Source organism: Leptodactylus fuscus, chromosome 5, assembly GCF_031893055.1.
Source record: "Leptodactylus fuscus isolate aLepFus1 chromosome 5, aLepFus1.hap2, whole genome shotgun sequence".
NCBI lineage: Eukaryota > Metazoa > Chordata > Amphibia > Anura > Leptodactylidae > Leptodactylus > Leptodactylus fuscus.
In genome coordinates, this window is record NC_134269.1 from 132,298,042 (window position 1) to 132,313,770 (window position 15,729).

The 15,729-nt window shown below is 40.7% G+C and overlaps 1 protein-coding gene across 3 annotated transcripts in view; it reads right to left on the minus strand.

The window, feature by feature from the left end:
- Positions 1-12,428, minus strand: part of MDFIC (MyoD family inhibitor domain containing) — a 78,508-nt gene extending 66,080 nt beyond the window's left edge. For 2 of the 3 annotated variants that reach the window (XM_075274289.1, XM_075274285.1), the window contains exon 1: positions 1,632-1,797. The gene's annotated coding sequence lies outside the window, so the exon portion shown is untranslated. Of the gene's footprint in view, positions 1-1,631; positions 1,798-12,112 lie in introns of those variants that run through there. The other variant, XM_075274288.1, reaches the window with a different exon arrangement.
- Between the last annotated feature and the right edge of the window lie 3,301 nt (positions 12,429-15,729).

Genomic DNA, 15,729 nt, shown 5'->3' on the forward strand with positions numbered 1-15,729 from the left:
ATGTGCCAGATTTATCACAGTGGATGATACCGAATGATAAATCTGGTGTATCTTTACACTGTCTAGTCTACGTTTCTACCACGTTTTAGTTGGTTTAGACTAGGTTCACATCTGCGTCAGAGTCTCTGCCAGTTTCAGTATAAAATGGTAGAAACCCAATGAACCAAGGGTAAGCACTGTTTTAGTGGACAGGCTCTCTCTCCGTTGTTTGGGTCCCTGGGCAGCCCTGAATGATGGAGAGCCCAGCGTGAACCTAGCCATACTATGAGACTGAATTTTACAAGACAATTTTTGTGCACCTTGGCGCATTTGCCTGAGAAGTCACATCCGCATATACAGCAAGATGTGCAAACGTATTACACTGTGTCAAAGTGGTGTCATATGTATGCCAGTGTCCAGTAAGGGTTGGTTCACATCTGCGTTTGTATTCCATCTGGGGGAATCCGCATGAGGACCCCTAAATGGAATACCGAATGCAACTGCAAGCGGTGTGCCAGTGAAAGCACACGGACCCCATAGACTATAATGGGGTCTGAGCGCTTGCTGCCAGATCTTTGTAGGGATCATGTGGACAGGAAAGTAATTCACCATCAACTTTCCTGTCCGCATGATTCGTGCGGGCAGCGCGCGGCCAGCACATGGACCCCATTATAGTCTATGGGGTCTGTGTGCTTTCACTGGCACACCGCTTGCAGTTACGTTCAGTATACCGTTCAAGGGGTCCCCATGCGGACTCCCCGAACGGATTACCAAACGCAGATGTGAACGAGGAGTCAGAGAACCTAGAGTGGGAGGGTACAGAGCATGCACCTAAACAGCTGACTGTTACATACTTCATTGTAGGGAATGTACATTGTGAGCCCTATATGGGACAGTGATGTCAATGTCAGTAAAGCACTGCGGAATATGATGGCGCTATACAAGTATAATAAATAATAATAAATATGCTAACAAAACATTTATCACACAAGATATATCTAATTTTAACATAGTTTTGTAGAGAAAATTGTATTATGCTATTCTATTCCATACAGAAATAAGCTATTGATACACAATCCAGCCAGAACAGGGTCTTTGTCAGGTGATGGTGCCCAATGTCCAGGTCTGCAATATAAACTGGTAGCCTTTCCCAAAACACCATAAACTGTATGCTAAGTGGAATGTGAACAGTGCCTAATGTGCACAGGGTATTTTGGGCTAAGTACTGAGGTACCTGTCCTGTTTGTATACGCTTACAACTGTGAGGTAAAATAGTGTATTATTCCCCTCAGTCCTAGACTGTGACATCACAACCCCTCATGACATAAAGTTAGCTTTGCAGAATCTAACAGGTCGCAGCGCTACTTCTGTACAAGACTTCTACTCGGAGCCTGAGAAGTTTGCGGACCCGGCTGAATGTGACTAGACTAGCCTGTGTGTGACACTGAATGACAAGGCAGAGTGAGAGGAAGCAGAGGAGCAGAGCTGTCGCCGAGTGTCACAGCTGCGGAGAGGAGAGAGTGACTGACTGGCAGCCGGGTTATCAGTGTGAAGGAATGACAGAGACTCTGCAGGCAAAGCGTCCCGCTAGATAAGAGCAGACTGGCCAGGAATGCACACTGAGCAGCCACACACTCGTTTTATGCTTTTACCTCACTGAAGAAACTTTCTTTCCTTCCCTCACTCTTCTCTGTCGTTTTCAATCCTTATTTTCATCATTTCCGGAGACTCAAAATCATCCCCCTGTGGCAGGCAGGAGGCAGCCGACCGCCCTACAGACAAAGGAGGAGGTTTAGAGTTGCCGCCTCCTGCTCCCTCACTCACTCAGTCACTACTATACAGAGGTGCTCTCACTGAGGCTGCAGCTGTGAGGTACGAGGACTAGTAATGGAGAGCCCTGTACAGAGCTGCTCTGTAATGAGTGACTAGCACAGCTCCACACCCATCCTGTCAGTCCAGTGCTGAGGCCCAGGCGATTACTCACTCATCTCCTCACCAAGGTGCAGGTTACTCCATCACAGGCTCCTCATCTGGAGAGTTTAAGAAGCTCCTTCCATATGCAAGTAGACATACATTAGCCAGTGTACAGCAAGTATGATTCTGCTTGGGGCAAGGTATACAGCCGCTCTGTTACTTGTTGTGTATGAGTTTTTACTTCAGCCAAATTCCTCTCAGAAGTCTGCTAGGGGTGTTCCCTGTCCTCTGCTTGTGTCAATGACTGACAGCTGCTGATAGCACAACACTTTGGCATGCTGGTATTAACCCCTGAACACCAGTGTGCTGGAAGAAGGAGCACTTGGACTACTAGTTGTGATATCCACTAATAGCTTGGCAGTTGTAGGCCGGGGCCACTTGTGGCGTAAACGCTGTGGTTTGTCCATGGCGTTTTACGGTCACAGCAAATTGGTGACATTATAGCGAATCCCATTCCCACTTTGCAGGAAAAGTACGTGCAGCAGACATGCTGCAATTTCCAAAACCGTTGCTGTTTTGTAAATCGCAGCATGTTGTCTAATACCTATGTGAAGGCCGGTGGGTGCCCTATAGGTATAATTTAAGCAGAAAGTCCACAGAGGGAAACCGCCAGCGTTTTGAGTAAGCATAATTGACATGCTGCGATTTCCAAAGCCTCAAAGGTTTTGGAGATCACAGCGTCTCCTCTGTGAATATTTTTCTGCAATGTGTGGATGGGATTCCTATCCGTTTTGCAGGGAGCGTAAAACAGCAGTTTTACTGCGGCTCTTCCACTGCACCCAAACCGCGGTGTTTACATCATTTTGGGCCTCAGTCTTTTACAGTCTAATATATTTTACTACCTTAAAAATACCTATTTTAAAAAAAAAAAATACATGCATAGTTTTGTCAGTTTTGAAAATCGCAGCATGTCATTTATACCTATGCAAAATGCCAGCAATATCCCTAGGGGTATAACTGAAGCAAAAGCACCTTTATGAAAAGCATTGCAGGAAAAACCACGATGCGTTGCTTTTGCAGTTTTTTCCACAGCGCTTTTTTGCTGCGGGACGCTACGTGGGTCCTTAGCATGCATGGTACTCCAAAATAATGTCAGGGGTTAAGGTCTCACATACAATATTTGTGCTTATTGTATTCCAATCCATACACCTTACTCAACACACACACAAAAGGGGTACTCTGCTTCCACACTCCTATCCAGCTCACCTGTCACAAGCGACCCGTACAATCGCACATCTACACACAGAGCTGCCACCACTCGTCACTTAAGGCTAAGGCTCCATGTAGCGTCTCGCAGCAAAAAAGTGCTGAGGCAATGCATCACGGTTTTTCCTGCAGGGCTTTCTCCTTCCATTATACATAAAGGAAAACCACTGGCATTTCCATAGGTATAATTGACATGCTGCAATTTCCAAAACCGTGATGGTTTTGGAAATTGCAGCGCGTCCGCAGTACATATTTTCCCACACTGTGGCAATGGGTTTCGCTAGAATCCCATCCACTATACAGTGACTGTAAAACGCTGTGTTTTTTTCCATGGGTCCCTGGCCTGAAGGGGTTGCTTGGGGCAATAAGTTTTTTTTTAAATAGGCTGAGGGAGGTGAAAAAAATATAAAACAAATCATACCTTTCCCAAGTGCTCCGGGCCCTCCCAGCATGGTACAATCCCACCAGTCTGTTGTTGTCTTCCGGCAGAAGTTCCCCGCCGTGTGTCACCGCCGAGGCCAATCAACGCCCTCAGTGAAGGACACGTGACTATCTGTGATGACCCCAGTCCCTTCTTGAGCCTGCTGATCACGTGACACAAGAAACACTCTAGCATACACATACTGACACATTGAAATGAAAACCCCACTATGACAATGCACACAACAGTTAAGACATAACTAGGACATATATTTTGTACAGTATAATATATATATATTTCATCATATCTCTCCTTTTTGTGGTGACATGAGGAAATAACTAACAGGTCATTACCCAGGCACATCTCCATTGCAGGCCAGCACCCCCCACTGCTCCAAGTTAAAAAATAACCTCCAGGTCTGGTCCCCACCAGCCCCATGTTTTAAACGTTACAGGATGGCTCCCACACTGCGACATTGGGTGATCTGACTTATTCTTCTGACAGCCAGGAGCCTTATGTAGTCTTCCATGCTTGTCATTGCACTATAGCTATTGAGGCTGGTCTATGATTAGCCTCAATAGCTATGTAGCAAATCTCCCATAGACTGCAATGCAGTTGTATTGTAGTCTATGGGGCTTGCAATCAAATGATTGCAGGAAATAGTAAAACATTTAACAAATGTATAAAAAAATAAAAGTTGAAATCATGTCCCTTTCCCTAGAATATATATAAAAGTAAAATATTAATGTGAAACACATACACATTGGGAAAAGAATCAAAAGTGCCAAACCACCGTTTTGCCTCTGAGAAAAATTAGAATAAAAAGTGATCAGATCACTAGACATTCCCCCCAAAAAAGATGCCCTGGCATCCCTGTCTATGGAAAAAAATTTAAAAAAGTTACAGATGTCGATATATGGAAAATAATTATTTTCTGCAAGGTTTTAGATTTTTGTTAAGGGGTTAAAATGAAAATAAAACCATATAAATTTGGTATTCCCTGAATCCTACCGTAACATAGAATATAGGTAACATATCATTTTGGCTGCAGGATTAACGTCTTAAAAACGATGCCCGTAAGAAAGTCGCACAAATACACTTTTTTTTTCAACTCCAACCCCATTCTGATTTTTTTCCAGCTTCCTAGTACATTGGACAGAATAATACATTGTACCATTATGAAGAACAATTTGACCTGCAAATATTAAGCCTTCACATGGCTCAGACAGTGGAAATATAAAAAAAAGTTATGGGGTTTGGAAGGTGGAGAGTCAGAAACGAAAATTGAAAAATTTTATGGTAGGAAGGGGTTAATTCCAACAGCATACAACATACATGTGCGCTATTCTAATATGCCAAATTCCAAATGAAAAAGAAGCAAAAATCGGGTCCAGCAATCAAGGAGGAATCCAATAAAAAATTAAAACTTAACTTTTAATGTTGATGCAAACAACCATGATCAAAAAACAGTCCATGGATTAGACTGATGCGTTTCGAGAACCTTTCCGTTCCTTAATCATAGTGTTATACGCAAAATCACGGGCACAAAATAACACGGCTTATACGCTCCTAACTCCCATTGAAATCAATGGGAGCATTTTGAGTGCATCATCTGCCGGCATGTGTATACGTGCCAGATCACGCTCAACGTTACATCGTGTGAACTTACCCTAAATCCAATGGTGACTTCTCTCTTCTTATTTTTCTGGACCTCTCTGCAGCTTTTGACACTGTTGACCATCAACTTCTCCTCATTATGCTCCGCTCAGTCAGCCTCAATGACACTGTGCTCTCCTGGTTCTCCTCTTATCTCTCAGACTGCACTTTCAGTGTATCATTTGTGGGCTCTGTTTCTTCCCCTCTTTCCCTTGCTGTTGGGCTTCTTCAGGACTCGGTCCTAGGCCCCCTGCTCTTTTCTCTCTACACAGCCCCCATTGGACAAACCATCGCCAGATTTGGATTCCGGTACCATCTTTATGCTGATGACACGCAATTATACACATCTTCCCCTGCACTAATACAGAACATCAGTGACTGTCTTTCTGCTGTCTCTAATATCATGTCCTCGCTCTATCTGAAACTAAATCTCTCTAAGACTGAACTACTACTGTTTCCACCATCTAATAGATCTATCCCTGATATATCCATTGCAGTCTCAGGCCTTACTATAACTCATAGGCAGCATGCCCACTGCCTCGGGGTTATGTTTGACTCAATGCTTTCCTTAACCCCTCATATTGAATCACTCACACGCTCATGTCACCTCCACTTCAAAAACATCTCCAGAATACGCTGTTAGGGACATCAAGGGGTCCCCATAATAGAGTATGTTGCAGAGTTCCAAATTAAATATCAGGCCTGGAGAAGTCACACCCATCATTAGGCCTGGAGAAGTCACACACAGCTGATGGTGTATCAAGTGAGTTCTAATTTAATGGTGCAAAAAGGTAGTTTAAATACAGTACAGACAAAAGCAGGTTGGACTATTCTAATAACATAACATGGTTGGCATAACATGATTGGTTGTAGAGTTATAACATAAACCTGGCACATGATTATTGACCGAGGCCTAATGTAATCTGCATGTCATTATTACTTTCCAAACTGGGATGGACTTTTTCCTTAAACAAAGAAAGTTTTAAAATACTTATGTGTAAACTAACATCTCACACTATGTCTATATGTATATATATCATGGCAAGATAGATAAGATTACATGCTGGTGCCAATCAACTCCAACTTTGAAGATAACGAATAATAGGCTACATAAACTCCGTCTACACACTCTACACACTTTAAGTGTATACATCGAGTAAAGGAGATAAGAGATATACAAATAGCTAACTGCATCTTCAAAAGATGAGACCCTTGAGATAGAGAGAGATAAGGATTCGTCCACACAGCACTCCTTACCACCCAAAGGGGCCTCTTAGACTTTTAACAAACATACTTATACAGTTTGTATGAAAAAGGTTACAAGATGGCTGACAAAATACAAAGATGGAGGACTTAACTCTAACAACGCCCTTTCCTTACCAGAGATACATTAAAGACACTTATTGTCTCTCTGATTCATTATTGGCTTGAACACTGTAACTCCTTACTAATCAGTCTTCCCCTCACTAAACTCTCCCCTCTACAATCTATTCTGAAGGCAGCAGCCAGGCTCATCTATCAGGCTAGATGCTACAGCGATGCCTCGGGTCTGTGCCAGTCACTACACTGGCTGCCTATTCATTATAGAATAAAATATAAAGTTATCACCCTCATCCACAAGGCTCTCCATAATGCTGCAACTCCCTACATTTCCTCCCTCATCTCTGTCTACCTAACACTTACATCCTCTATTATCAGAACCTCCCACGCTCGTATACAAGACTTCTCCAGAGTTGCACCACTTCTCTGGAATGCTCTGTCCCGGACAATCAGATTAACTCCCAATTTCTACAGTTTCAAACGCAAACTAAAGACACATCTTTTCAGACAGGCCTATCACAATTTCTAATGTAAACCCTTCCATACCATAATTAGAAGCCCCAAAATTTAACCCTCCTCTGTCCCCGCACATGATCCCACATGATATGATGCCATTTCAGGCTAATTTTATATGTCCAAGCTCCATCCACATGTCAAAGGACGCGACTAGTGACAGCTCATAAAGTTTTATGTTTGTGTAATGACAGAAACCTTTACAACATTGTCTGACCAATGTATAAGCAATGCCGCCCCCTCTACCTCTTGTGTCATCCCCTCTACTTTCAATGTATTACGCGCGTAATACCTCTTGTGTCACCCCCTCTACTTTCAATGTATTACGCGCGTAATACATTGAAAGCATAGGGAAAAAAGCCTCCCATTGATTTAAATGGGGAGCGCACGTATGCCGGCTCCCATTCAAGTCAATGGGAGCTGCTTTTTACGCGCTCATTCTGAACGTGTTTTTACGATCAGAATGAGAGCAGCGTTACATCGTGTGAAGGCTCCCTTATTTGATACTTTATGAAGCTGATTGTTTATTGGATTTCATATTCTTTTGTTATACATTATGGTTTCTTTGTATGTTAGGTATGATGTTAATTTTTCAATAAAGAAAAAACAGTTTTCACCAAAAAAAGATTAGAGATAAGTCTGATCATAGAAGTTTAAAGGGAATCTGTTACCAGAACCCAGCATATCATCCCATCCTTGCAAAAAGATAAGTTAAAGTCACCTAAATCAAAGTGTTTGTTCTCTTTGTAAATTGGTGCCTCCATTACCAAGATATCATCCTTTTTTTATAAATATACAAATAAGCTCTTTGGAGAACCCAAAGAGAGTAGCGACAATGCCCTTATTGCTCTAAAGAGTTTAATTACATACTGTCGAAAATGGCAATAACTCAGAGTGCTTTGCTTTACAAGGAGAAGAAACAATTTCAGGTAACTCTAACCTATCTATGCGTGGAGCTGGATTCTCGTGACAAATCCCCTTTAAAGGTACTACTGGTACTAGTACTTCCCCTTGCAGTTAGCATTCCCCAGGATTCACTCTTACATTCCCTCCTGCTTGTACCATTTTTATGCCGATGACATGCAATTATATATCTCATCTAGTAAAATCTCCCCTTCATTACTTCAAAACACCAGTGTATCTGTCTCAACATATCTTGTCTTTATCTGAAACTCAATCTTTCAAAAAGTGATCTAACTCTAATATCTCCATTTCCATGTGTCTCCATAGCTCCTAGGCAGCATGTCTGCTGTCTCAGGGTCATATTTGATTCCAATCTTTCCTTTACCCTTTATCAAAAATCCTTAGGGTTCATTCACATGGAGGAAAATGGTGAGGAATTTGGTGTGAAATTTCAGCGCTGAAAAAAAAGCCTCCCATCAACCTTAATGGGTTCCTGATTCTGCTAGCAGAAAAGTGTAGTAATACATCTCACCAGTCAGCTGCTGGTTAGTCATTAAATTGCTGGTTATCCACATAATCCTGCTTCCGATTGGACTGCTGGACATCCTGCCATCGTGCCATCCTGACATCCTGCCATCGATTCATCTGTTGTCATAGAGGTTGTTTCTCCTCCTGATATCCTGTGCTTTCTCTTTTGGACTTCCTTCATAGTATTTTGATTATGGCAGCATGTTCTTTCAACAGAAGGCACAGATATTCCCAAATCGTTATCCATAGTACTGCACAATTCATTTCCATCTGGGGCACAAACCTCTTGGGTAAAGTTTATCCCTTCTCATTATTAGAGGCAGAGGCCATGTCCACCTATGTTTAGAAGAATCTATAGGGAGGATTCATGCTCAAATCTATGTATTCAGCTGAAGAAGTCTTTTTCTTTGCAAAGAAGAAGAATGCACCTTTGAGACCCTGCTTAGACTATGGAGATCTAAACATGATCACAGTAAAGGATAATTATCCTCTCATCTCCGTGCTGTTTGATCTGTTAATGAGCGCTACCACCTTTACAAAATTGGATATTTGTAGAGCCTATAACTTGGTCTATATTAAGGAAAAGGATGAGTGGAAGACACATTTTGTAATACAAAACTAGTTGGGACCAATATGTATAGCAAGGTAAAATATCAACATATCCTTATTCACAAATTACCTACTAAGCAAAAAAGACCCATTTTCCATTAAACAAAAACCTAACTTTTATTTGTCAACTACTAATGAAACTATGGTATAAGGACCTATTGATATGGAGGAATGTCAAGCGGAATTCAGCAGATCCTTTTTAATTTTTTGGGCTTCTGACTCCACACAGTGGGGAAGAACCTGCCTCTTCTTAAAATCAGCAGCCAAATTCTGCTGTGTAAACATACTCTAAAAGTGAAATATAATAAAGTGTTTTAAAAACCCAGCGTGAATCTCACTAATTTGATTTGCAGATTTACCATTTATTATTGTGTAATCAGAGAGCTGATGTGTCCATTTCTACTTATGATTCTTTTATCCTACAATGCTAAATTACATTTTACTTATCTATATACGGTTGTATTTATCTTATATGCAACTGTTCTCCATAATACTGCACTGAATACTAAAACCGCACAGTATACAATTCTCATATCCAAACTTGAGTATTAATCCATCGGGCTACTGCAGTCCATCCTCCGTTATTGCAGTGCAGTTAGTTGTTATAAGGGATTCTCAAAGGCGGTTATTAAGACAATCTAGCAATACAGCCCCCTGACATGTCACTTCAGATCAATCATCCATAAGGATGGTAGAGTTATGGCACTGAAGATTGGTTGTTTTAAGACTTTGGATCCCATCTGGAAAGGATTTGTGAGTAAAGCAGCCATCAGCACCCCATTTAACTCTACTGATTTGACAACAACAAGAATCCTCTGAAACCATGGGCACCACCACTGGGCATCATCAATTAGCCAGTCATGGAGTATAGCATCACTCATCATCACATTAGTCAGAAATATCCATGAACCCACTCTCTTTTATATTTAATGAAGATACTGAATGGTGAATTCTGCTGGAATGAGTTAAACATTTTGTCACCATCCACAATAATCCTCATGAACTGGAGACTAAATATTTGACAAAGTCATTGGTCTCTGTCCTTTGTCTTCATCCTCACATACACAGGAGCAGGCATAAAGCCTAGGAGTTATGCCTTATTGTACACCATTGATTCATCCAACTGCTGTCTGGAATATCCTGCATACATTGTGGATTCCAAATGTATCCTAGCCCAAGTAGGAATATCTTCTAAAAGACTGACCTTCGTGACACTTTCCCTGAGACTGAGAGGCTGTCCTTTTCTGGGCCTTTTCATCACATTATCATGCCACCCTGGAATTGTATCTCTTTGGACAGTACTACCAGTGACCTCCACCTATACCAATGTGAAATCTTCTTCTCGGGCTCTTTCTGGTTTCCAGCAGCCAGTACCTGCTGCCTCATAGCCTTGGATCTTGATTAGACATTACATTTTATAGGTGGCTCAGGGTAATTTGGTAGCAAGGTTTATAAAGATGGTACATTTTGTTACCATCCACTCCTCAGTTAAATTACACATACAGTTTAGTACTTTCATATAAAACATTTCTTGTCCTATAGTTTCAGACTGATAAGTGCAAATTATGTCCAGGATCTAGAGATCCTTGTTTTGACGTCTGGATATTCTGTTGATTTTTGCCTATAGGCTTTTATCCTCAAACCAATGAGCAGATAAGATTGATGAATGAGTCCCTGATAGTTTCTCCTTCACAGGTTTGAACCAAGGTAACCAGTCTCCTACTTGGCAGAGTTTGCCAATAATAATCACATCGTCTCAGCTTTAGAAAATTCTCAATTTTTAAGCGGTTCTCATGTTCCAACCCAGTCTTCTTTTTCCTCTCGGTCTGCTGTATCCACAGGCAATGGCATCTACAAAAATAGTAGCTCTATCTGGGAACAGTAAATTAGGCAATGTAGGCTGAAAAACAGCAGACAGGAATTGATGTAGTGAATATGTGGGTGTGACCCTTAACACTCTTACACAAGGTATACCCCCAACTGGTAGCACAGACTTCATTTGATTATAACCCAAATTGTTAAAGAATAATCTATGTTTATGCAGAATATCAAAATGAAAACCCCTTTCTATCTCTTGCAAAACTTTTGCAATTCTTTTGCATGTCCGTGATTAATGGTCACATGAAACATTTTTTGCTTTCATTTGCTGTTATGTGTCACATGCTGTGTCATTCGGGTAATTGTTCTTATATACTTTCATGTGTCATTTAGTAGTTGCAAAACATAACTAGCACTCAGCTTTCCAAGTATTATAATTCAGATGCATCATGAACATTGCAGAAGCATAGTTACTTTACTGAGAAGGTAATAAATGAATGTAAATTCAGGCTGAAGAAATGTGTTGTTACAGCCCAGTATATCATAAATGATGTCACAAGGACTGAAAGCCTATGTCATATAATAAGGTAAATACAGTTGGACACAGTTTTCTATTAGCAGAAATTAATTGCAAACTATTACTGGTAAATGCCACAGGGACCAGGGCCAACATCATTAACTCCATTCTCTGTCCAGTGCTGGAGACTATGTTGGAGTTCCCTGTGAAGTTGATATAAAGTAGTGCTGCGTTTCTGTGGCACCCCATCTTTCATTTCTGTCCTGACTCTGTGATGTATGGAAGACTGTACGGTTATGTATACATGCCTATCCATATGAATCGATGGACCAATGGGAAAGTTTTATTACCATATGAGCTATAATTGCTATTTTTGTGATCCTTTAATAAATTGTAGAGCATGAATATGAGTATAGTGCAGCATATTCTCATGAATACACTACATATAAACCATTATTAAGCAACAGACGCTACATTTTCTTCATTTGTCTGCACCTCTCACACTAAAGTGCTGCATTTTAGATGCCAGTGTTTTCAATTTAAGTAAAGAAATGCTGACAGCAGTATTCTACAGATAACCAGCCCAGTGACAAAAGCTCAGCCAGTGAAGATATACAGTACAGCTCATACTGACAAGGATTTCAGCTCAGACAAAGTACTGTACTTACTGCACAATTCTCTTTTGATGTCCAGCAAAGTTCAGTGCTGCGAGTTTCCTGTAACTCCGTATGTATGTATAGTATACAGATTCCACTAACGTCCTTTCCTCTGTTGAGGGACAAAAACTTTCTTCAGGTCTTCTGTTATATCTTGCCCCGCATGTTTAAACGTCAGTTCCCACAGGGTGACTCACGAAAGTACATTACAGCAAGTCATGGGTATTCTGCAGTTCAATATGCAGTTCTCTTTAGCAGAGGCCAAATGTACAGACACTAATACATAGAACTGCTGCTGTACTCTGTAAGTTAGCAGCCATTACACAACTCGGCTCCAGAAATTTGCATAGTATAAAGCTACAACACCCCCACATACACATACCATCACACGCCATCTAGTGCTTCACAGCATATATTTGACTTTGGAGAAGATAAAGCTCAGTTTGAAACACCCAGTTGACAGCAGATGAAGTGACTTTCACAGTATATCATATAAACAGATGCCAAGGACAGCACCAGTGATTCATCATATTGAAATTTGCACTAGAAACTCTTTTGCTACAATTTGGGTCGTTTAAGCAAGAAAGGATTATGTTTGCTAAAAGTGCCAGAAAAAGAATTTGCCTTCCATGGAAATTAGTATAATTCTGTGTTGTGAAATATTGTACGTCACATAACCACAAAAATAGGGCATCCTTTACCAGCAACTGCTCATAGTAGCTAAAGCAAAGAGATTTGTTACAGTAATGCGATCATTCTCTGAATCCAGCTATTTCTAAATAATTTGCTATGATCAATTTTATCATAAGAAAGTCAGAAAACAATTAGTGATGTGCGAGTGACTGTTCTGGTGGAGGAGATCATGCAGAGAGTGATAGATCACTACCTATGACCTGTAAGCCAAGCATCTGGATCACATTAGCTTAGTGCCAAAGGGAAACAATCATGTCTTTACCGTATAGATTATCTCAAAACCATAACAGTCTAATTCTACATATGATTTCATTTATCAATTGTTGTTTTTATAGGAAATTATCTGTATATTCCATTTCACTTCAGACATCAGTAGTTGCCAACTAAGAAGCATTTTTCTTTACATTTTGCAATGTTCTTATGTTGATAATTAATGTTTTATCATGTAATATCACAATGTAGGATCTTTTAAACAACATGACACAACTTGGTGAACATTTTATCAATTAGCTCAGTATATGGTTGAATGTAAAGTATGCTTCCTCATTTTTATTTTACAAATTTGTTATAACGTAGTTTCATTTTATTTATATATATATATATATATATATATATATATATATATATATTTCATTTATAAATCGTATCTAAGCACCATTTAGAAGCTGAAGCAAAGTTTTTCTCAAAGCATGCTTTCACAGCACAGAAATTTGGCAGCTGAAATTCTTGGCTATGATACAGAGGCACATTTAATACAGTTCTACATACTGCTCTGTAATGAGGGATTCTTTAAGGGCTGAAAGCCAGCTGTTAACTTAAAGGGAATGATTCTGGTTCAGCCACTTGCAGTACATGTTAAGGCATGAAGGAACTGCGAAGTTTTGCAAGTTGCTACTGGGCTATACTGTATGTTACTAAAAGCACGCATTTTATTTCATGACCTAAAAAAGTTTGGTATAGAACAGACAGCTATTACTGTAACACAAGTTCCATCCATCCTCCAGAAATGTTTTATTATTTAAAAGATAAATAATAGTTTAAAGATCTGAAACGTAAAATAATATGTATAATATTTGGATATTGTAGTATTTACGAGAATATCCAGCACTTTAATGCCTCATATTAACTCCAAGTGTATTGCTTCCTACTGTACCTCTAATGTTATACAACCTTTCTCTTGTCAGATTCCACAATCATGCAGTTTTATACCAGACACCATATTATGGGTCCTGGACCTTGTGGGGGACCTGAAGGTCCCCTGACACTTAAAGTATACCACTATTTTAAATGGCACAAGGTAAGTAGAGGACCGTTAAGGGCTAGTTCACACAGGGGCAAGGAGGCGGATTTTGATAGCGGATTTTGCCTCAAAATCCACCTCCATACAATGGTGGTCTATGGAGACCACTAGTGTTCTTTTTTCCGCTATCAGCATGTTGCCGATAATGGAAAAAAGAAGTGAGCTGCCCATTCTTCAGGCGGAAACCGCGGCTCACCGAGCCGCGGCTTCCACCTGGCGGCAGCAACCTCCTGTTTCCGCCCATTCATTTGAGCTGACTCCGGAGGGGGAAGCCGCGACCGCGACGGTCTTGGCAGGCGGGTTTTGACCCGAGAGTGACGCGGCTCCACGTGTCACTCCTGGTGCCAAAATCCGCCCCACATGCCCCCGTGTGAACTAGCCCTTACAGATTTTGCAATCGTGTTCCTCGACATTGTTGGTGTCTCTGTATGGTTTTATTCCTTGTGTTCTCTATTCTTTGCTGCAACAGAGCAATGGTTAATTCTCTGGATTCTGAGCTTGTTAGCCCAGCTATAGTTACACAGTCAGACCTTTCAGTCACTGCCTGAAAATAGAGGTATTTTCCTTGCAGGTCTTGTTATTGTATTGTGTTATGCCCTTGCTACTGTACTGCAATTTTAGTTCTTCTCTGGCACTCTTTGGCTTATTCCTGGCCTTGCTTTCTCTTGTAGTTTCACTTACATATTTGACAACCTGTTGACGACCTCTGGCTCGGCCCTGACCATGTTTCCAGTATGCTGTGCTACTGCTTCCAATCTGATACTACTTCAGTAACTGTGACCCATAGATTCTCTGCAGCAAAGTCCAGATCACTGTATAGATGTTAAACAGTAAATACCAGGAAATCCTATAGACACCACACCTTGGGTTATCTGTTGCTAGTCGATTCAGAGGGCTCACCTCCAGTATAAGAACAGCAATAACTACATCATTTGCACCAATCTCAACCTAGACCTAATGTTGTTTAGGAACTACAGCACAGCCCTGTTAAAACTTCTTTGTGAGTGACGTCAATTACCTTTGTGAAAATCAAATTTGTTTATTTCTGCATTAGATGTCAGAGGTTCATATAAAACCAAAATGTCATTTAGTTATGTATGGAATTATAAATAATATTTACTTAATTGTCATTATAATATCTCCTTCCCTACAGAAATTAAGGGAATTGTCCAACATAAAACAAAAATGGATCATGGAATGGGAGCCAATCACTGGTGACCTCTACAAACACAACATGTAAATGTTGAGGACGGTTAGTATGAGGTAACCATTGCATTGACTGGCTGCAATGATTAGATAATTTCCCAGTTAGGACGTTATTACTTCATATCTGGTAAAGACCGAAAATGCAAGGTATCATGCTGACAGCCCTGAAACAGGATTTTTTACATGACCAAAATCACACTGGCAACTCAATTATGTTGCCATAGACAGCACATTGCTGAACAGCGCTGATGATACTGGCAATATAATTGTATAAGCCTCCTAAGTGAATGATAGGCTTCTCCAACTTACTTGGGCCTGTGAAGACACCCTTTGGCTTCAGCTTTTATAGGTTATCCCTAACTGTGCTCTGTTGCCTTGCAGCTATACCTTCCATTGTCTGCTTCTATGGTGTGGCCATAAACAGTTGCTG